A 22866-nucleotide genomic window follows, 5' to 3' on the forward strand; every position below is an offset into this window, starting at 1 on the left:
GTGGTGCCATCTATGGCCAAGAATTCGACTTCTGCCCAGCCGTTTACAGGGCGGACCCATTCATGCATCATCCATTCATTAATCCACAGATCGTAATTTTGACCTGAAACAGAGAACGATCAATCTCCGATTCAATACCTCCAGAGGTATAGCTTGTAATGGGAACATGGAGGACTTTGTGACCCGACAGATCTAACTTGCACCAGTCACCATTTACTACACGGAGAGTCTTCGATCGGACTGGATTCGAGCTTCCGTTCTCACGAACGTGAGTCCAGCGCCCTGCCAACCAGGCTATCCCGATCCCAGTACTATCGTATAAGCGCTTCTATTGATCAGAAGCATGCTTGAGTGAAATCAACAATCGATATCATTAAATTTTCTTTACATATCGCATTTCTTACTCGCTGGCAGAATAATTTCAATTTCTAGTCAGGTTAGAGCTCTCTTACCGTCGTGATCACCGTGGGAGGTTTTTGTTTTTGTTTTTTCACCCTGTAACGAAAATAACAATTCGTTCCAAATAACAAAGTTTTACGAAAGGGAATTTGCACCTATTCTTGATCCATGTGTCACAAAATTACTAGCTTTCGGAGATAAGATCATAAAAAAGACGACAAATCCGCTACGTGCATCTTCTGTTCAGAGCTGGTAGTAAAATAAAATTTCTATCTCATTATCGAATAATTTAAGCGCTGGTAATAATATAGTTCTTTTTGCACATAAATTACGTTTGTAGTTGTTACGTTTACAGTAATAAAATTTATATCCTGACAGTCAAAACACTTTTCACTCACTATACCGTTGCTTTATTAAATATACTTAAAAAATGTTTTATTAGAAAGTTGCATTATTAAATGTTAAGATTTAATTAAATCAGATGAAAAATTAACTATGCAATTCATTAGTAACAGATGCTTACATAGCAGTTTTACGTCAATCATTCTACATGCGACCATTTATCTCAATTTTCTCTAAAAAAGTTCTTTTCAAAGCGAGTTCAAAAATTAAAACATATATTTTTATTTATATACGAGAAATAAACTTGTTTAGAACTGTATCTTGTAAAATATTTTATCATCAAATTTATTAAATCGAATCATTAATCTGATTTTTTTTCTCGGAAAAATCTGGATTAGTTCCCCGTCGAATTCCCGGGCCAGGTCGGATACTAAATCAAATTTAAATAGATACCGGAACAAGCTAGGTAAGAGAATCAGTTTATGCCAGAGTCGGTACACTAGTATAAACTTATGAAATCATGATGAACAATAAATAAATAATGAAAATATCATTAATAATATGATATATATTTTATTATACCATTAGTAATACAATTTCCAAAAAATATAATTTAAAATAATGAACTTTGAAAAAAAAACTAATTTAAAATTAGAGTATTCTTTCAAAAACCGGGATTTCCTCGCCCTGCTCGGTATCGCGCGCAAAACTCCTGAAGCTGCTATAGCTATTTCAACTATTAAACTATTTCATTTAACTTCGCTTGCTTTTTCCATCTTGGTCCTGTTTTAGTACCCTACATTAATATCTTTTAAACTTTATTCTAATTATATTAGAGGCTACATCTTCTGCTCGCTGCAGTACATCAACCCTTTAAACTGCTCGCACAGTGTTTTTTTTTAAATCTCGTCACAATTTAGAGGATTACTGTTAAAACAATCAAACTTTTGAACTGATTTGTTTATAAAAAAAACCTGACTTGACAAGTATCAACTATATGACAAGTATGACTCTGAAACTAATTCAACATTTTAAAAAAGATCAATAGTTTTTCTTTTCTTTTTTTTTCTTTCAGTCATTAGATTATGTGGCTGCAAAAAAATAAATTACTGTTTTACTGCTATTAGTTTTGCGTTTATATCGAAAAATCTAAAAAACCGGTCAATATAAACTATTTAATCACTCCTAAGCTAATTTAAAATTTAAACAAAGTGCAACGTGTTACACATTTCAAATATTTGAATATGTGGCTGTAAGAAAATCATTTTCACCCTGCTAATAGTTTTCAATATACTGAATTACACGGCTCAAAAAAATAAATAAGAAACTTTCATTGATAAAAAATAACTCAAAAATGAATGACCGCATCAACAACATATTTGTTCTTTAAGCATTTTTCTAGAAATGAGCAACATTTCATATTGTTTTCAAGTTAGGACAGGAAGTAGCACGTTCTGCTAAAATTTCCTGAAATGGTGGTGACGGCATCAGTAGTTTTTTCTTAAGGATATGTATGTTTCATACTCAACCAATATCATACTGAAACCAATAGGAAACGTCATTTCCATTTCCTAGAAATTGCTTATGTTATCGAACCAAACTTTTCCGAAAAATCAGGTTCTTTTTCTATTTGCATTCTATTTTTTAATAGCGAATAATTTTTTAATAGCGACTGTGATATTCCAGTACCAGAAATACTCGTTGTTCAATAGAGTACTTGGTTTAAATCTCCTAACCCAGTACAACTTCATTTCGCGTTTCAATGCAAGAACTGATCGCTCTTATCATCGATAGCTTGCAACGCCATCTTTCAGTATTTTTTGTAACTAATTTCCAAAATTTCTGTAAAACTGATTTGCAGCTTTCACAACAAACATGCCATTTGTTTCATTCCCCTGTCACCTCTTGTTTCCGAGATGTTGACACTCAGTAGATAGCAATGTCAAAGTATATATAAATACAAGATTTTAAAAAAAGTGCATTTTATACATAAAACAGTTTGCTTATCGTGTTTCCTATAATTTGATTCACAATGAAAATAAAATAGTACTTCACTTTTCAAGCTCATATGAATGCGCAAACATGAATGTTCATTCGTATCAAACATTGTATATGAAATATGTTTACTTTTCGTAATTGATTTTATTCCATTTAGTTGAAATGTGCCACGAACTTTGAAACTCGAACTCGAGATCTGTCAAATTACTCGTGCGAAAGACAGAATGAAAACAAAGCGATTGTGATTTCCTGACCGAACTCGGAAAAGTTTTTAATAATTACATTTCAATTTATCTTAGTTTTCTCCGGAAATCAAGCAGGTTTGAAGTTTTTTTATCTCTCTTCCTTCACTAATAGTTCAAGCGATTGTTTATTTTCCCCCATTTAAGACCCAGTTTAGTTTTAATCGGGCAAATCCAGATGGCTTGGATAGTTGACATTTGATTCTTTTTAATTGTTCTTTGTGTAAAATTATTATTCCTTAAGAAAAATATTTTTTTTATCTTGAAGAAAATGCACTTGAAGCTTTGGGGAAGTTAAAACTGAAGGTCATCAAGCGTCTGGCATTTTTCTGGAAAAAACACAATGATTTAAATATGCCAGTACTTTTCGTGCCAACAGTCAGCACCTATTTTGTGTTATACTACTACGTTTTGTGTTCTACCACAACATTAACACAAATTTTGTGTTCTACTACTTTCACACTAACTATCAGAACAAAATTACTTTTCATACATTTTTCTCTTACACGTACTTATACATTTTCTTCTGCCTAATTATTTTCTTCTGAACAGTTAAAGGCTTTTCTGGAGTATGTTCTCAAGGAATGATTTCCAAAACAATTCTGTGAAAATAAAATTTTCAGCCAAAAATTTTTAAGCCACACGTCATTTTCCTAGCTACTTGTTTTCATTGCTCTATAATCTATATAAAAAGGCGCTAACGTTAAGTAGTTTTGTTTAAATGTACGATTGGCAAGTCATTTCATTAAAATAAATCTTTCAGTAAAAACAGAGAAGAAAGTTTCAGAAAAAAAGAGCTTTTGAAGAGATTTTGAAAAGCAAGTAGGTTTTTCTGTTGTTATTTTCCTGCATTCTTAAAATCTTCAATAACGTAAACAAAATTATTCTGTCAGCGCATTTTTAAAAAAAATTTGTTGTAGTAACACAAAGTATAAGTGTCAGACCTAAAGGTAAAAGGACACAGAAGTAAATAGCTGTAAAATTATTAAATGTCATTATCTTGGCTACCATTTTTCTGGCACTTGAATGCCAGTATGGTGAGCTATAGATCAAGCCTCAGCTAATGGGTGTAGGGTAGGTCCAATTAATGGGTGTAGGGTCTTTCTCTTTATTTGTGAGTAAGGAACTAAGGAGAGATTGTTTTTCGGAGGCGTGATCTATAAATCTATGGTAAAAATTGAACATTGCTAAAAATCTACGCTATTCCGATACAGTTTTAGGTTGGGGAAAATCGGTAATTGCGGACACTTTACTAGATGAAGGAGCAATTCCATCGGGAGACACTTCAAAACCTAAAAATGTTAATTTTGATTTTCCAAACACACATTCTTCGGTATCACACACATTTTTTAAAACGTCATCAAGGTATACGAAACAAAATTCTAATCCCCTTAAAACAACATGCATGAAGCGTTGGAAAGTTTGTCCTGCATTGCAGAGCCCAAACATCACTTTGGTGAATTCGAATAAGCCAAAAGGGGTTATAACAGCTGTTTTTTCAATGTCTGCTTCCGCGACAGGGATCTGATGATACGCTTGAACAAAATCTAACTTTGAATAAATTTCTGAGTCATTTAGGCTATAAGCGAAATCATGAATGTGTGGGAGAGGGTATCTGTCTGGTATTGTAATGGAATTTAACCGTCTGTAATCACAGCATATTCTCCAAGTGCCGTTTAGTTTGACTTTGGCACCATATGAATAGGACTTGCCCATGGGCTACTTGAAGGCCTGCATAAGCCGGTTTTTAACATATAATCAAATTCTTTTTTAGCGGCTGCAAGTTTATCCGGTGGCAAACGTCTAGCTTTTGCAAACACCGGAGGACCTGTAGTTTGAATATGATGCTGAACATCATGAGTTGAAGTGTTGAAAGTTAAGTTATTTGTACATATGCGAGGGTACTGCAATAATAATTTTCGATAAACAGCATCTTCTGCAATAGTTGTTAAACCCAAAGAGAAAGTAGGAAATGTTTCCTCTTTAATACCAGCGTAAGTTAAGAAATCAATTAACTGACCGTAAACTGCAATTTTTGAACCATTAGCAGCATAAATATCAAAAGATTTATTAAAAATCAAATTTTCTGCAGATGTGTTTTTGGAATAACTGAAACAGAAGCCCCGGTGTCTATAAGAAACTGGCGGTTGATGAGCCTGTCGTATACAGATAGGCGACTCTGACTAGGACCTATATCTGCCGTCGCATGAACAGAGGGTCCAATCAGTTTTCCGAATTTTGAGCGCAATTGCAAGGAGGAATGCATTTGTTAGCTTTAGTACCGAATTTATAGTGATACCAGCATAGAGGTCTCGCCACAGTGCGCTGCGTCGACCTTGAACGAGAACCTTGTCTACGAGTGCTAAATTTATTTTTATTCCGATATTGTTGTCTAGACAAACGTGTAACGGTCTCGGAAAATTTAGGAATTTCATCCTCCAATTTTTGAAAACGCGAATTGTCATCTGTCACATTTATAGAATTTACTGTCAATGAATTTTGAGTTACCTCCAAAATTTTATCGGCTTTTTCGGCTAGGAGAGATAAATTTTTCTCACCTTTTTCCATGCAAACTGGAAGAATTTGTTGCACGGACACCGGTAAACGCTGAAGAAAAAGTGAACGTAAAATTTCTGAGCTTATGGAATTACCAGCGAGATCTTGCATGGAGCGTAATAAATGCGAAGGTCGTTTATCTCCCAACTTTAAGTCTTTAAGAAGCATTTTCAAATGAGTAGTTTCGGAATCTGCATAGTTTACAATTATTCTATTTTTAATTGTTTCGTATTTATTATCAGCAGGTGGCTGCCGAATAATATCCGAAATTAAGGTTAGAACGTCTCCATCTAGAGCAGACACAACGCAGTGATATTTTGTGTCGTCGGCTCTTATCCCAGATACGACAAACTGAGATTCCAATTGAATAAACCACACTTCTGGATTAGCTCGTCAAAACGGGGGTGCTTTAAAAGCGACGCGAGCAACATCTGCCACGCTTTCAGAAGTAGGAATTTCGTCTGGCATTTTGTTCATATGAGCGAGTCAGAGAGCAAAAAGTAAAAGGCATGCACAATAAATCACAAATTAAAATTTCTAAACGAAGTATATCAAACATAAGTTAATAAATGCATTTTGAGAAAGAATGCAAAATACAGTTGAAGAATACTTCATTTTAAGTTAAAATTATTGTAAGTGATAAAGTTGAAGCTAATTAATTGTATTTCTTATACTCTAATTAAAAATTCATTGGTTTTTACACATTGTAATTGAAATTTATAGTAAATTAAGACTAAAGTAACAACATTTACGAAATTGAAAAGTAGTTATTAAATGTCAAATATAATGATAGAATATTTTAAAAAGTTCAATTAACTTTATAGAAATATTAAAAAATTTACATTATTTTAAGCATTTATAAATTTAAATTTCATCTAATATTTGAAATAAATAACCACATTTATGTCTTAGAATAAGCTTACTAAACGCCAGTTGACACCACCATGAGAGAAACTCATTCTATTTGCAGACTGTACGCGTTCTATGTTCAAACGGGTCACCACTTTTAGGCCCCCCGAGTCTTCGAGGGTCTATTGAGCGCTATGCATAAAGAAATAAATATCATTCATACATAAACTAAATTTATTAACTAAAACAAGAACACAACCATCTGATCTGACGGCCGAGGGTGAGAAGTAAAGCTGAAAAAATGAAAAACCAAATTACAACTACAGTTGTCAACCGAACGTTGGCAACGGTGTTAAATAAACTTAAAGCTTTAAATAAAGTTAGGTGAGGCTAGATCTATAGCTCACTATACCCAGGACATGTTTACAAACTGCATGATGTCTATAAACTATTGACTCAGCTCTCTATGAAGTATTAATTATGGTCATTAAACGAATATTTAAAAAAAACTATTCTCAAGATTTTAAATTTTTAAAAAAATTATATTTTTCCTATTTTTTGAGAGTTACTCAACTATTGCTCTTCTGATCGGACATTCACGTATTAAGTGTCAATTTAAAGGGTTGAATAGTGTTTGTGGTCACTCTAATCGATAGCTCAAAATGTCTATTTTTCTCAAATAACAACACTGGTTTGCAATGGACTGTAGTACTTTATTTTTCAAGACACACGGACTACGTCCGCCATTTATGAAGTTCTCAAGGTATATATAAATCTTTTACAAAAAAAGGGTGGCGCGGCAGTCGCACATGCGCGAACATGCCGCCCGGCATTGCAATGTTTCAACATTCAATTAATATATAATTTAACAAAGCACAATTTGCATTATTAAAAAAATCTTTACAAAGAATTTAGATGATAATTAGTAACATTGATACAAATAAGAAAAAAAAAAACAAATTAATGATACTTTACACTGCAACCGATCTTCTCATACAACAAATAATCAATTCAAAATAAAATTAAACATAAGAATATTTTTATGAAACAGGTAACAAACATATTTTAGAAATAGACCTCTTGAGGGTCCCGTACTGGGTTTTCACTTCTACAACTCTGATTTTCTTATCAGTGCCGTAAAACACTTTAATTATTCTACCCATTAACCATTTATTAGCTGGTAAATTATCCTCAATAATTAAGACTAGACTACCGATTTTGAGATTGTCCTTTTCGAATCTCCACTTGCCACGTTGCTGCAATTCACTTAGGTAGCTTCGTTGCCACTTTCTCCAAATTAATTGTACTAATTTGGTTATTCTTTGCCACCTGGATAACCTATTTTCCTTTAAATTTGTCAAATCTGGTTCAATTATGGTGTTCATTGTTCTCCCTATCAGGAAATGCGCAGGAGTTAAAACTTCTAAGTCGGTTTCATCCGCGGATAGTGGAGTTATCGGTCTACTATTCAAAATGCTTTCAATTTGAGTGGCTATAGTATGCAATTCTTCGTAAGTTAAAGAGGCATTACCTACAGCTCTTTTAAAATGGTATTTAAACGACTTAATTGCTGCCTCCCAGAGACCACCAAAGTTGGGGGCTCTAGGCGGGATAAAGCTCCACTCTATTCCTTCAGCGGATAGATAGTTAGCCAATTTTTCATCAGGATTTTTGAATAAATTTAAACTTTTTTTAACTCCTTGTTAGCGCCAACGAAATTCGTCGCGTTGTCTGAAAACAGTTTGGCACATTTGCCTCTACGCGCGATGAATCTCTTCAACGTGGCAATTAGAGACTCGGATGTCAAATCAGAAACTATCTCTATATGCACTGCTTTAGATACAAAACATATGAATAAGCAAATATACACCTTTAGAGAAATTGCTTTTCTTTGATGTTTACATTTAATGAAAAACGGACCAGTTAGGTCAACACCAGAGCAATTGAATGCGAAATCTGGCACAACTCTTTCTCTAGGTAGATTTCCCATTATTTGCGTAGCAGCAATGGGTTTATTTTTAACACAAACAACACAATTATGAGTAATTCTTCTACATAGAGAACGGCCACACAAGGGCCAAAATTTTTCTCTTACACAGTTTAATAAACCATTTGGACCAATATGCAAATATTTAAGATGATATGTCGAAATAATAACAGAAGTTAAAGGACTATTTTTAGGGAGTATTGCAGGATGTTTTTTAAGAAAATTCAATTCAGTGTTACCTAATCGTCCTCCAACTCTTAAAACTTCATTTGAATCTAAAAGAGGGTTCAAATTTCTTATCTTACTCGTAGGAGACACCTTCCCGTGCAGTTTGAGACTCCGAATTTCTGATCCAAATTCCTCGTTCTGTATTACTCTCAACAGGAACTGCTCGGAGGCGTTGATCTCCTCATTGCTCAGAGGTCCTGAAGCTCCTTCAGTAGGATTTCTGCAATTCTTAGAAAACCTAAAAATATAACTTAATACACGCACTATAGTAAAATAATTGTTACTCAAGCCAATTAGTTCATGCAAAATTTTTGGATGTTAATGTAAAGGCTTTTAAGGGACCTTCAATGTCTAAGCTTGAAGGCTTTTTAAGTTCACTTTGGAAGACACTCAGTTCTTGCGACACAGGAAAGTTTAGGCTAGGATACTCATTGTTATAAAGGAAATTAGGGCCTTTCCACCATAAATTTGTCTCTAAAAGATTCACAGGGTCCAATCCTCGGGATATCAAGTCCGCGGGATTCATCTCGGATGGCACATGATTCCATTGGGACTTTAGCGTCAGTTCTTGTATAAGTGCAATTCTATTTTTCACGAATGTCTTAAGACTCGTTGGCTCCTTTTGAATCCATGCTAGCACAATCATGGAATCAGACCAAAGGTAAACTTTGTCTGTTTGCAATTTTAATGCGGAAAGTATCTTTTTCATTAACTTGGACAACAAGACTGCAGCACAAAGTTCCAGTCTGGGGATACTTAGGGCTTTAAGTGGGGCAACTCTAGATTTGCTAGCAACTAATTTCACATTTATGTCACCTGCAGAGTTGAAAGATTTGCAATAAACGACCGCTCCATAGCAACTCTCCGATGCATCAGCAAATCCATGAAATTCGATTGTTTTAGACTGTTCTATTGTAATGCACCTATCAACTTTAATGTTGTTCACACCTTTCAAAGTGGAAATAAATTCGCTCCACTCCTGAGATTCTGCAGCAGGAAGTGGATCACCCCAGTCAATGTTCAATTTCCACAATTTCTGCATAAATATTTTGGCCTCGGCTATGACAGGGCCGGCTATCCCTAGGGGGTCAAAAAGTTTTGCAATGGTGGACAGAACTGACCGCTTGGTAAAAGTGTTGTTCTCATCCACTGATATTTTGAAGGTATAGCAGTCCTCTGATGGTCGCCAAATGACTTCTAAAGTTTTTGTTTCATCGGCGCTCGAAAAGTCATAATCGGTTTTACTTGGTGAAAGTTCCGGATGGCTAGCAGACCATTTATGTAGACTCATACCGGCTTTATCGAGAATTGAAATCAGTTGCCGCCGTGTTTCCTTCGCTTCATCCAGAGAGGGTGCTGAATACAACACATCATCCATATAGAAGTTGTCACGTAGAAGAGGAGCTGCCAAAGGAAAATTTATGCCCTCGTCAAGAGATAGCTGATTCAAACACCTTGTTGCTAAAAAACTAGCACTCACGGTGCCGTACGTGATAGTTCTCAATTCATAAGCTTTTGTTGGGCCATTCGCATGATCCTTCCAAAGGATTCTTTGAAGACAATGCTGCTTGGGGTTCACCAAAATCATTCTGTACATCATCTTTATATCCGCTTGAAACGCGTATGTGTGCCTTCGAAAGCTAGTCATTATGCTAAATAAGTCTTCCTGTATACCCCACCATTATACTGGATAGCGTTAAATGAGGTAGCATTATGCGTCAAGCTAGAAGCGTTGAATACTACGCGAAGCTTCGTAGTACTCTTCTCAGGACGATACACGCCATGGTGTGGCATATAATAGGAACTTTCCGGTTCTCCTTCATCTTTAACTTCACTCATGTGACCAAGCTTCTCGTATTCATCAAGAAAGTTTTTGTAAAGTCTCAAATGTTCTTGGTCCTTTGATAACCGATACCACAGAAAATTCAGCCGTTTAAGAGCAATATCCCTTGACTCGCCTAAACACGAGGGTTCTTCCTTAAGGGGTATAGTTACTACGTATCTACCTTCTTTATTACGGAAATGTGTTTGCTCAAAATGTTCCTCGCAAAAGGTCGTTTCTTTACTTTTCGTTAACCCTACGTCTAAATTTTCAACTTCCCAAAAACTCTTTAATGTTTTGTTTAAATCATCCTCTAAAATTAATCCGCAATGCACATTGGTTGTATGCGAATCAATTAAACTACCACTAGCTACGTATCCGAAAACGGTATTTTGTAGAATTAATTTTGATTCGTGTAAATATATTTGTCCCGACCGTAATAATTCATAGAATATCTCCGCGCCTAACAATACGTCAATTTTATCAGGAATGAAAAAGGTTTCGTCAGCTAATCTAACATTAACAGGAACCTTAACTGCTGCGTTAAGAAATTTCGACGGCGTAAAATCAATTATTTTTTCAACTACTAAAAAGGTTAATTCCTTTTCAAAACTCTTATCTTTATTTGAAATCGAAGTCCTAACACACCTATTTATATTCATCGTTGAATCATTCAAACAAGAAATTTGTGTGTTCATTTTTTCGTAAGGCAAATTAAGATTTTGTAAACAATTGCGATTAATCAAACATGATTGGGAGCCTGAATCTAGCAAGCACCTAACTTCCTGCCATAAGGAATTTTTATCCTTAATAAAACACTTAGCCGTACTCAAAAGAACAGTTTTCGTGTTTAATTTATTTTTTCATAACTGGTGGCGACTACAGACATATTTCCATTGGCGCCGTCTTGGGAGGAAGGGGGGATGGAATATTCAAAACTCAACTGTGATTCTTGGTTAACCATAGCGGGTGATTTATTATTTCTGTTTACTCTTGGAAAGTGGATCATTTTATTATGAGGTTTACCGCAAAAGCAATCCTTAAATTTGCACGTTTGAACCGAACATTTGGCGGATAAGCATTTAAAACATAATTTGTTACTCTTGACTACTTCTAATCTTTCATTAATGGACATATTTTTAAATTTCGAACACATATACAAGGCATGCTCATTAGATTTACAAATGACACATTTAGGATAATTTATTTCGGATAAAAACACATTAGAAATATTTTTATTAGAACGGAAGTCTCGATTCCTTTGGGAATGGTAATTTATATCTTGTTTTGATTTAACCTTGGAAGAAAGATAAATATCGCACTCTCTTCCTAGCTCTTGTGGTTTGAAAAATGATTCTCCCTGCCTTACTGCAATATGAGTCATTAATTCTCGGTCAAGTAGACCAAACATCTTATCCGAAATAATTAATTCGCATAATGTTTTAAAATCGCTAACCTTGCGTAATTGGCAATAGTATTCGAATGCTGCACTCAATCGTGAAGCAAACTGAAGATAACTTTCATGAGGCATTTTTTGCATTTTATTAAAATTGTTAATACATTCTCGAGGTGTTGGTTGAAATTCCTTCAACACGATTTCTTTTAGTTTATCGTAATCTGCTAATTCTTGTTCACTTATATAAATCATTAAATTTTTCGCTTTTTCACCTAACAAATTTAGCAGTATTTCGGATTTGAATTCTTCGGGCACATTTTTCGTTTTAAACGCTTTCTCGAGGGATTGAAAAAACAAATTAAATGCTTCAGGTTTAGAGGGAACGGATATGGTAAGGGTTTTTATACTTTTTATTAAATCTTCGAGACGGTGCGGCGGCTCTGGCTCGCTAATAGTTTCCGATTTCGAAGAATTGTGCGATTCTTTTCGCGCATTAGATAATTCAATTTCTTTCTCTAACTGAGCGAGTTTAATTTTTTCTAACTCTAGTTTTGTTTGGTTATCTTTCTCTAACTGAGCTAATTTAGTTTTTTCTAACTCATAATTGTTTTTCTTTTCCTCAAGAATATTATCAATCAAACTCTGAACGAAATCACTATCGTTTTTATAAATCTCACTATTTTCAATTAGCTTCTTTATATCAATAACTCTTGCCCCTTCTTCAACTTTTAAACTTAACTCGTCTGCGACGACTTTTAATTCGTCTTTTTTTAGTTTATTAAGGGACATTTTTTAAACACACTAAAATAACTCAATGTAAATAGACAAACTGAATAACTCAAAGTAAATTTTGCACAGTGAATGAAACAAGGGAAATTGCTCTTACCTCAGAATTTCGGCTTCTTTTTTATTGTCACTCACTAAGTATTTCTCTCAAAGATAATATAAATTCCATTGTTAAATAACACGAGCATTGTACACATAGTTCGTTCGTTTCGGTATGCACTTTAAATGATTTCCATAAATCACTAATTCGCTTCCGGGTGACTGGACCACATGTTTGTGGTCACTCTAATCGATAGCTCAAAATGTCTATTTTTCTCAAATAACAACACTGGTTTGCAATGGACTGTAGTACTTTATTTTTCAAGACACACGGACTACGTCCGCCATTTATGAAGTTCTCAAGGTATATATAAATCTTTTACAAAAAAAGGGTGGCGCGGCAGTCGCACATGCGCGAACAAATAGGTTGACCTATTATATGTTCATTGCTTAAGGCTAACTAATGAGGCTAGGGTGAATAAACTTGATATTTCTATAAGTAGTCATTTAATTCAACTTAGAAAGGTATATCTAAAGCCAAAATGAAATTATAGTCCCTGGCCATATTATTAGATGCACTATAAGATTCCATGTAAAATTATAATTATCAGGTGATGCTGTACAGCTGTATTGTTTTTACTCGGTTGAAACCGGTTTGTATTTTTTTACACTCCTGTATCAATTGGTTAATATTAAAAATAAATACAATTAGGAAGTATATAAGTATAAAAAAATCTCCTGAATAAAAAAACATTGCATGTATGTTTAAATATAGAAGTATGTTTTTCAAGAAAGTAAAAATATTGCAGTTTCAAACCTTTCATCCTAAAAATATTAAAAATTATTTTTAAAGCTTTTTCAAAAAGTATAGTCACTTTTGTAAAACGGTCACTAAGGTCCATAATGAAGTTTTAGCTGACATCATACTAGCGATAGGATCAAATTGCATTGTCCATTAAAATTTCATGAAAGGCGGATTTTAGCTGAGCATACAAGACGTTGTGAAAAGAAACATTATAATTACCAAGATTTAAGATTATTTTCACCTTAGGACTAGCTTTATTCAAAGATTTTTTCACGCTTGGAAACTCAAAGACAACCTCAATTTAAGGTTTTTATATAGAAGGTTGTTTTCCAAGGTTTTGGATTAAAGTAATGTGAGTTGAATAAAGCAGATTATCACAGATCTAGTTTTAAGATTAGCAGGTTTACACATAAACTGCATAAAAAAAACCTTTTAGTTTACATTAAAAGATTTTTGCGGAGTGAAAATAAACCTTATTATGCTAGAAATGAAATTCAGAGTAAAACATCTTTATTTTTTGAATATCACTGTTTCAGTTACTGATAATTACAGATTCCGTAACTTATTTAATTTTTCTTTCTTTTGCTTAGGGGGATGTCCATAAATGGGATCACACTTTTTTCACACCTATTTTTAATCCCATCCTAATCTTCATCGCAAAGTGTCGATTTTCACTTTCCATTGTCCAGTCTGCTTTACATAAATATATTCTTGCAATTGAAACAAAGTAGATTATATTCCAAATATTGTTTTAAACTTTAATTTTAGTACTGCACAAAATTATAGCCTCAAAACGTTTATTTACACTTTAAGTACAATTATGTGAATTAAAGAAAACTTTGAATTGATTATTTCAAGCAGAAAGTTATAAAAAATTCTCTACAGCTAACGGTTACACATTTTTTTTCGACATATAAAGCAAAAACAATTATTCAACAGCAATACTTAGAAGTATATGTTTAACTGATAGATAATTATAATGCATGCTAAGAGAAAAAAGCTGAAAATTACGTTGCTTGTTTTCGTTAGAAAACATATGTTTGCATATTTTAAATATTAGGATCGTAATTTAAGAAGCCATAAAAAAAATAGAGTATGGATCAAAATTCTGAATACAGACTAAAGCAATCTGTCAATGATTCAAGTGGAAACGAAATTCCTCAGATGTATCTTGACTCACACGACAAATGCATATCTGTAAGCTTTAAATTAATGCTTGAGCTAAAATTAAAATTTATTAAAAAATAAAATGTTTCTTAATGCAAATTTTACTGAATTTTCTGAGGTTTTTTTTTTTTTAAAAAAAAAGTCAAAAAGTATACCATTTATGTTTCCACCAATAAAAAATGAATTTTCTTTAATGCTTATTAAATCAAAATGCAATTCTGTGAATCGGAGGGACAAAAAAAGTGTAATTATAACTAACGATCAATATTACAAGAGGAACATCAATGATACTTCAACAAAGATTTTGAGTTAAAAAAGGAAACTTTGTATTTCATGCATTTTAAAGAATATTCTTTCTAGAATATTACAAATAATTTCAAAAAAATTAAGAAAACTGTAAGATACAGAAAATTTTCTAAACAAATACTTATAATCATAGATAATAATGCATTTAAAACATAGAAGACAGCAATGACAAGGACAGATGCAGCATTATCTTGAAAAATAGCATTTTGATTATAACTAGGTAGCTTGAATAACCTCATTACGTTTATTTTGTTGTAATTAAGCTTTATAAAGATTATTAATTATAAAATATTAACTAATGAATTAAAATAAAATAACATATTGACAGAAGAACGACAAATAAAAATGAGACGACAAATAAAAATGGTTTTACCTTTAAGCTCATCTGGGTGCAAAAATGTTTTACTTATGAGGAAATTTATCATCTTTCACCTATATACTGTTAGAAATTTCTCGGAAAAAATATTTAAATAGCAATTTATCTAAATGTTATTTTGCCACATTCAAACAAAACAGTCAAAAAGCTATAAATTATATGGTATTCAAATTATTAGCTGGGAGAAAAACCGTTTATGAACTGCTTTCACCGAATACGGTTAAAAGATAAAAATTTAATCGCATCAACTAAGCCCTCCTAATGAAGCCACTTAGTCCCTGGCAGCTGTATTATTGTCAGTCTTAGGACCGGGGTTCGAGTCCCAGAGTTGACGCCACAACATTTCTAATACTCTTCAACACATAAGGAGTCAGAGGCCTGCACTCCCTAATTTGCTTCCAGCCCTCTCCAATGTCCATTGCCTAACGAAAAGTCTAGATCCTATGTCCAGTTAAATCTCTTTTTTACGGTTTCATTAGTATACTAGTCGTAAATGAATAAAAAAACGTATAGTTTTGGATTCATGGTTTTATAACCAAACTAGTTGTAAACGGTTTCAAAACCGTATAGGTAAAAAAATGCTCTTTACCATAAACTTTACGGTTATTGTCAGGATTGACAGACCTGCGCAGGTTATTTTATTCTAATATCAGAAAGAAAATTCTAACAGTGTATGAGAAGGGTAAGTATGTTACTCAATAAGGGATATTCTAATGGTCTGGTTAATAATATTTATTGCAAAGGATATTAGTAGAGTACTAAGGAACAAGAACTGTTCAAATACGTAAGCATATTTTTGGAAATCTTGGACTCCCCTCCTCCCTTGGCAGCAAAAAAAAAATAATAATAATAATACGTTTCTATTCATCTTAAAAATTTTGTATAAAATATTCTTCAGAAAATTTGTTTGTTTTCCTTTTGTATTCAGAACTGTTGACTTCTAAAACTCCTGGAGGAAATGTTTTTCTAATTTCTTCCTTTCCCGACTCTAACTTTAATTTCAAATTTAAATTTTTCCATGAGCACTTTTTGCCACTTTTTTTTTTTTTTTGCTTTTTAAGAAAATTTCTGAAACAACGGGTTTTTAGAGGCATTTTTCTTAAAATATAAAAAAAACTAAGAGAAACATTTACAATAACCTTAACATTTAGCAACAAAAATATAGACAATATACATATAACATGAGGCGCGCGGGCTCAGGGGATAGAGCTCTTGCCTCCCACTGAGACACCCCGGTTTGAATCCGAGCGATGGTTGGTAGATACGAATTCCGCACCCGACTCGCACCGACCACAGTACTGGCGTAAAGTACCCTCAGTGGTAGACGGATCATGGGTTAAAGTTCCTTTGCCGTCAGGCTAATCGTAGGAGATTTTCGTGGTTTTCCTCTCCATGTAAAGGAAATACGAGCTAGTTAAAGGAAATGTGACAAAAAAAGTCCTCCGCGAAGGCAAATTTCTCCCAGTACTTGATCCAGGAGTCCCCTTGGCTTCTGGATTGGGTTCAAGATTACAAGGCTACGGAGTTCTACATTAGTAATCGTAAACCTAAAATTGGCTCGGCTGTTCAACAACGGTTATAAAATATACATATATATATATATATATATATATATATATATATATATATATATATATATATATATATATATATATATATATATATATATATATATATATATATATATATATATATATACACATATATTTATATATATATATATATTTATATATATATATATATATATATATATATATATATATATATATATATATAATATATATATATATATATATATATATTTATATATATATATATATATAACATGTAGTGCGGTGGCTCAAGGGATAGATAGAGAGCTTACCTCCCAATGAGATGCCCCGGGTTCGAATACCAGCGATGGCTGGCTGATACGAATTCCGCACCCGACTCGCACCGATCACAGTGCTGACGTAAAATATTCTTAGAGGTAGTTTTGAAACCGTGGGAGGTTTTCGTGGCTTTCTTCTCCATATAACACGAATGTGGGTTAGTTCCATCATAAAACAGTCCTCCACGAAGGCTAGCTTGTCCCTTGTTTTATAGGTAGGGTTCAAATTTACAAGGTTCCAGAATTAGATATCGATAATTATAAACTCAGAATTGGGTCGGCTGTTTAAAGCCAATTATTTAATAAAATATATGTAACATGATTTGTAACAACATTGAAAATTTACTTTAGCAAAAACTGGAGTGACTTGCAGAAGAGAATCAATATTTTATGCATTCAAATTGAGTCATGACATTTCAAATATAATAAACTAAATCCTTTTAATTGTACAAGGATTTAATTTATTATTTTTAGTTCAACTTTTATGATAATTCAAATTATGAGAAAATACCATTGTTATTTTTTTTCTTAAAACTGCAAATGAATAGATTAATAAATAGATTTCCTTTTAAGTATTAACTTTTAACTAGTACCTGATTTAAATCATAAAATGTTCCTGGCTCGATCATGCGACATAGCGTGATGAAATTCTTTCTTTCAGTTTGTGTCACTCAAATAGATCAAGTGGTAACAAGATTCATATTATCATCCAATAATTTTTGTAGGAAATATAACGTTTTCTCATGTTCATGATCGTTTATTAAAATAAACTTATTGTAAAATTTAAATAGCATGAAAAATGCAAATTTAACACTAATTTGATAATTAAATAGTCCGTTTGAAAAGCTTATGAACATCAAGACTTTAATACGGAAGCACTCTTTAGTGGCGTTCGATGACACTTTAGGCCATGGGTTGTTATAAAATTCTCAGTCTTAATGATGTTCTTCATCTTCTTTTCAAGTTCGTAACCACTTATAAGCAATTTCAATTCTTATGAATTCTACCTCACCTTCAAGTTTGTAATCATGTAATATCATGTAATGGATCACTCTTTATAATAAACTTAAGGACCACTATTCAAGAAATAAGATTCGTAAAACCATTTCGAAGGTTCAATTACATCAAGTGTTTTTCTTAACATAAGTTTAAGATGTTTGTAATAACTTTTCTAATGATCTGAATAATTTTAATATGCCTTTTAATTTTTTGAAGCATTTATAACATTGCATTACGGTAGGAAAAACTTACTTTTTTTTAACTTTCTTGTTTGTTTTTCATCTTTTTTAATAAAATGTTCTTTAATTTAGTTTCATTCTTAAGAGTGCATGTTTTAAAATAAAAATTAAAAATTTTTTTACTTTTGCATTTTATTATTTATAATTGCATAGATAAAAATGATGTAAAAACCTGTTTAACTTACAATTCTCAATCTGTTGATAGTTATTAAGTTAAATAGCAAAATTTAGAAATATATATATATATATATATATATATATATATATATATATATATATATATATATATATATATATATATATATATATATATATATATACACCCTTGTGCAAATTAATTGAAACAAACTTTTTTTTTCGTGTTTTTTAAGCCCGCAAAAGAAGATGTTTTGGGGTTTTTTCGGTTACAATGGGGTTGGACCTTTGCAGCCTATTGACGGTATGATGCGTTCTGAGCAGTACATTACTATTTTGGGTAAAAAAGTTGTTCCAGAGTTCAAGAAACGATACCCTGATGGAACAGGGATTTTTCAACAGGATTTAGCTCCTTGCCATACGTCCAAAATTGTCAAGTAATTCATGTCTGAGAATCAAATTGAGACATTGTAATGGCCAGGGAACTCTCCGGATATCAACCCAATTGAGAATCTCTGGGCCATATGCAAGAATCGCCTATTAAATACGGACTGTACAACTATGGAGAAGCTAATCACGGCGTTAATTCATGTGTGGTACAAGGACACAAATATTATAAATGACTGTAAAAAATTAGTGGAATACATACCGAATCGTGTCCAAATGTTAATATAGTGTCGTGGAGATCATATTATGTATTAAAAATTTTTGAATTTGTATAAATTTAAATAAAATACCATTTTCTCTTAGTTTTCTGAATTTATTGAGCTTGTTTCAATTAATTTGCACAAGGGTGTATATATATATATATATATATATATATATATATATATATATATATATGTAATACAAAAGTTATAAAAATACTTTTGTATTAATAAAACCATTGAAACTTTTTCGTGTTCATAAAATGCAGATACTCTATTTTGGGACTTCAAGGCTAAAAACATGCCAATGAATAATAATTAGATTTATATTTCAAAAGAGAAGTTATTTTAAGATTGTTCATTTCCATATAAGGAAAGATTAAACGATTTTCTATGAGAAATAAATAATTTTGATGAGGCGTAAGAATACAGAAAAGGCAATATGACTGGCCTCTTCGCACTTTTTAATCATCCTATAAAACGCAGGACCGAAGGTTTTTGCGTGGCTTTTTGTTGTTTATAATGCCTAACTAAACTACGTCAGTTTAGACGGGATATGGGTCTCCCCCTCTCCAGCTTGGAGGGGGCTGAGAGGTATGCTTTCACCATTGTTAGTAAATAAAAAAGATTATGTAGAAAAGGACTTCATTTTTCCTGTGTTGTGGACAATAAATCAAATAAATATCGGGGTTGTTGCCCTGGTATTTCAAACCGCGCAGGATACTGTGGCTTACGGAGGAAACTAGCTTAAAGGAGCCTGGCTGCAACATAGAAATTTTCCCCATCAGCAAACAACACCGGAAAAAAAGTTAACGATCAGAAGTAAGCGGATTCGAAAAACTCATTCATTCACCCACCCGGGGGAAAAATTGCTTCATCGGTGACCAAAAAAATATCTCCATTATGGAAAGACAGTGTGAGGGAAGGAAGGACGATTTTCCACCCTTACTATACCAGTTAGCGGCAGCAGTATAGCGGTACCAGTTCCGGTACATTCGCGGCTACTAGAATGCTGAAATTGATTAAGGTTTTTGTGTCACAGCCATGAAAACGTGTGGTGCCTTAAGTGGGAATAAACATTCCATTGTAGTGAGTCGGCACCGAGTGATAAAGAAAGTGTTATTGTGAAAACAAAATATAGAAAAAGAAACACCAATTATGTGCGCGATTTATATTAGAAAAATTAGAGGAGCCTTTGCTCCTTTAAGGAAAATTCCTTTATAGGAAAAAGATTTTATTTTCTCCTTCGAAGTGTGAAATAAGTGCGTATTTTTTTTACTACAAAAAATAAATCCCGTGCAAATCTGCATATTTTTTTTTCTCCTCAATAATGAATAATTTTTATTGCATATTTTAGTAATCTAAATTTTTTATTATTACGAATCTTTGAATGAGTAATTATAGTAGAATATGAAGTGCATTTTTGTGTTTATATTGTTATTTTTTATGATATAATAGTGTATTTATACGGCTTTTAAAATGTTTTTAAAAGAAATAGATGTGGTTCAAACGTCAATTGAAGTAGTGAAGGCAAACAAAATTAAGTTTTTTTTTAACTTTTATTTCCGGATGAATTATCACGTTTAAACCGTAACAAAATTCTAAATTTTTCAGAATTTTCTTTTGAACCTAACGATGATGAATTTTCAAACAAACTGAAAGAATTTTGTGATAATTTTAATTTTTCGGAATTAGTCAAAATTTCAGACATTCTAAATATTTCCAGTGAGGGAAATAAAAATGAAATCGCAAAACATATTTTAAATTGCTGGCCTTTTTACACTTTTTAATTATTCTATAAAACGCAGGACAGAAGGTTTTTGCGTGGCTTTTTGTGTTTTACGTGTGCTAACAAGAATCAGTCAGATTTGATGGGATCTGTGTGTCTCCCCCTCCAGCCATAGGGAGGGGCCGAAACGTCTGCCTTCAACATCTAATACTAAATAAAAAATCAGTGCAGAAAATAGTTTCTTCATTACTGTAATTTTGACAGTTATTACATAAAATATCGGGGCTTGGTCCCCACAGTTATTTCAATATAATATATATATATATATATATATATATATATATATATATATATATATATATATATATATATATATATATATATATACGTAATATAAGAAGAGAGTGAAATGATAACACATAGCCAATCACAAAAGACTTGCGGTTAGTAACGCACAAAACAGCCAACCAAAATTGAGAACGCATGAGTGTGAAAAAGTAATAATTTTTAATAATGCTGTCTGCTGAATTGTTACAACTAAACAAAGTCTGCTGAAATTTTTATTTTGTTTTGAGTATGTCTAATGATGGTGTACCAGTTTTACATTGTTGTCTAATGATGGTGTACCAGTTTTACATTGCTGATGGTGACCGTTTTACATTTATTATTGTTGTGCAAATAACGTTAATATACTTTAATAAGTTACAGTTAAACCGATCGGTTAAATGATTCATAACTTAATGATCAGCTTCATGCGTAATGAGACGCAAGCAAAAATAGTATTTTATATATCCGCCCATTTGGTAAGCGAAAATTTTAAATTACGGTTGTGAACTCATCAAATTTGTTTGAACAATATTTTGCTATAACTACATATTTTTATAACAATATAATTGTTATTTTAAAAAATGATTACTTTGAAAAATTACTTCTGCTTACCAATAGATCTAAATATTTATTATATTAATAGATAATAATATTTGGACGTGGGAAGTTAAGGCACAAGCGTAATCAAACGAATATTCCTTTTCTACATATAAGTTAAGTGAATAATTTTAACTTCAATGAAAAAATTGTGTTCTGCCAAAGAACGACAATAATTGCGAAGCAATTATCGGGGTTGGAGAGTGGAAGCGAGCAGGGGGCTTAGCCCCCTAGTGTGTATATATATATATATAATATATATATATATATATATATATATATATATATATATATATATATATATATATATATATATATATATATATATATATATATATATATATATATATATATATATATATATATATATATATATATATAGAGAGAGAGAGAGAGAGAGAGAGAGAGAGAGGTGGAAAATTGCGAAAATCAACCCAAAAAGTTCTTGAGCTTTTTAACATTCTTTTGGTTAAATTATTTTGATATAAATTTTAATATAAACTTAGTTTTTATATGTAACTCAATAAGCTTTTCAATTTGCGACTACAGCTTAACCCTTGAGGGTAAAAAATCTGAATTCGTCTTTATAAAGTTATGTTTAGAAGAAGTATACTTCTGCGTCTTATTTCGTAACTTCAAATATTTGCTGCAACTCATTAATTGGCATGTTTAAAGTTTAAACTCAAACAATTGAATTTTAGTAAGTAAAAATTCAGTCAAATTATATTCATGTTTGTTACATAAGGGTAGAATGAAAAACAAATTGTCAACTACCATCAACTACTAAAATCTTGTGACTGAATTGTTCTAATCTTCCACCCAAATAGGCCAAAAATTATGAAAATTAGACTAAAAATTCTTAAAATTAAAAATTTTGAAAAAAGAAAAAGGAAACAGAATTTGTTGATACGATAGCGCTTAAAAGTTACTATTCCTAAACAATATTAAATATTCAAGATTTTCGAATTATAAGTTGATATTTATTGCCACCTTAAGGGCTCCGAATTCTAGATATTAGGCATACA

At 32.2% G+C, this 22866-nt stretch overlaps 1 protein-coding gene across 1 annotated transcript in view; it reads left to right on the forward strand.

Annotated features, from left to right (window-relative positions):
• The window catches only part of LOC107437247 (alpha-2C adrenergic receptor-like), a 95274-nt gene that overhangs the window by 67280 nt on the left and 5128 nt on the right, over window positions 1-22866 (forward strand). The window lies entirely within an intron of this gene.

This window comes from Parasteatoda tepidariorum, chromosome 12 (genome assembly GCF_982258835.1).
Source record: "Parasteatoda tepidariorum strain Cologne lab strain chromosome 12, Ptep-v5.0, whole genome shotgun sequence".
In the NCBI taxonomy this organism is placed as follows: Eukaryota; Metazoa; Arthropoda; class Arachnida; order Araneae; family Theridiidae; genus Parasteatoda; species Parasteatoda tepidariorum.